A 2,265-nucleotide genomic window follows, 5' to 3' on the forward strand; every position below is an offset into this window, starting at 1 on the left:
ATGATCAACAGGAGTTGGTGTTTCAATGTCCCTGTTTCCTGGCCCCCTTCGATTTGCTGTTTGCTCTATACCGTCTCAAAGAGGGCCCCAGTGGGAGTGGACCCCAGAAGTCCACAGCAGTAACCTACTCATTAACATGCCTTGCATTGGTTCACTTTCCTTCCCTGTCTCTCTTACTCCTCTACCAATCCTTCCCGGCATCACTCCCAACTCACATCCTTGTGCCAGGGTCTGCTTCTTGGGGAACCCAACCTAAGACAATGTAGCCCTTTGAGAGTAATCGTAGGAAACCGTGGAGTCAGAAACCAGTTAGTGGAGTAGACACAAATTGATCCAGATGTTAGAATTAGGAGGCAAGCACCTTAAAACCAACTGTAGTCCATAGGTTCAAAGAACTAGAGGAAAGGTTGACCATGTTAGGAAGAGACATGGAAGATATTTTCAAAGCCTGATGGCATTGCCACAGATGAAATAGAGAAAAGGAAGCAACCCAGGGTAAACATAGATGAGGGCTGCAGTGGAGAAGGATCCCAGGCCGACAGGCAGAAGCCAAATTGTAACAGTTACAGTTAGGTTCGGGCACATAAAGCAGGTGGAAAAATTAGCAGCCCTTTAAACGAGAGAAAAATCTTACTCCTCTCTCATGTAGAAGAGGACTGTTTGAGTCTACTCTATCAACCATTCTATCCCATATCCCATTTTGTTTTTTCCGTAGAACTTTTTCCTACTGGATATTATCTTATTTATTTCTTTGCTTTTGATGAGCCACCTCCCTTTATTAGCGTATATGCCCTAAAATGGCAGAAACCCTCTCTGTTATTCTCTACCCTCTCCCCAGTACCTGGACAGTGCCTGGACATATTGAATAAAGTAATAAGAATTTCATAGCAGGGAACCAGTTAATAAACCAAGCAACAGAAGTATAAGTACATTTTTAGAGATGTGGACTTAACCATTCAAGAACTAAAACCAGAAATAGTTTTAAGGGGTTACCTGTGGGGATGCAAGACAGGGAGAAGAAATGTGGAACAGAGGGTTACTGCTTTTCTGTGGTACTTGTACGTATAACAATTTTTAAAATCCATGTACTTTTATTTCTTTGATATTAAAATTTTGAGAAATAAAGTTTAAAAAGATCACTGTAGAAAATGTGGAAACACTGGAAGAGAATGCAAAACTAACAAAGCATTATTTGTAAATCCACCACCTAGAGACAGCCACTGTAAACATTGGGTCCATTATCTTCTCATTGAAATCATTCATAAGGGATAATTCTGTATCTTTCCTTTCCTTTTCTTTCCATTAATTCTGTCGTGAGGATTTGCGCTCAGCCAGAAATGCTGCCTGGCAAAGGTATTTGACCTAAGGTTAAAAATTCTGTTACTTCTTGTTTCCCCTACTTAGAGGGCTGCATAATTGTATATCCTTTTCCTTCTCTCTCCACCCTGCAGTCCACCCACACAATCCGGCTTAACCCACTCTTAGCCCCACTCTCCTTCCCTCTTGTTCAGGGACGTCACGAGCTCCTCATTCTCTCTTTCTCCTCAGCCACAGGACAGCCATGTGTGTTTTTCTTGGCTATTGCTACATAATTCACTACCCAAAACTTAGTGGCTTGTGTGGTTGCAGGAGTGCAGAATTTCTTCTTTCTTTTTCCTCCATCTTGACTTTTTTTCATCTCTTCACCAACTTCTTGGTGCTATTTTAAGTTTCCTCTTCCTCTTCTTATCTCTTATTGAATAATTTCCTCTGCCTAGTAACCTCTTTTTCTACCCCCAAATCTGGATCCTCAGGAAGCCCTTCCCAGGTTCGTCCATCTTCCTCTCTGGAAGAGTCCCCGTAAGGGGTCACCGCCTAAGCAGGAGGAAAACAGAATTCACACGCCCAGGAAATCACGAGAACCATTTCCTTCGTCCTGGCCTCCTGCCTTGCTACTCCCACTATGAGGCTCCTCCCCCAGGACAGTTTGAGGCTCCCTTGAACTGAAGAGATTTGTGAGCAAGTGACCCTTAACCCAATTAGAATCCTCCTGCAATCTGTGCTAATCTTCTTAGGTGTTAATATTAGCACTACCTTGTACTACCCAGGTGCCAGGGAGGCCAGCTGCCTGGAGCCTTATCAGCAAAACCTTTAGAAACGCTTCCCTGCTTTTTCCCCCCTGCTTTTTTGATGTGGATTTGTGATGTGGCAGGGGGCAGGTAGAACTGACTGCTCCTCTGAAATTCAAGCATTTAATGAAGGGCACAGGAACTATTTCTCAGAGTT

This window comes from Propithecus coquereli, unplaced genomic scaffold (assembly GCF_000956105.1).
Source record: "Propithecus coquereli isolate 6110/MARCELLA unplaced genomic scaffold, Pcoq_1.0 Scaffold251, whole genome shotgun sequence".
Lineage (NCBI taxonomy): Eukaryota > Metazoa > Chordata > Mammalia > Primates > Indriidae > Propithecus > Propithecus coquereli.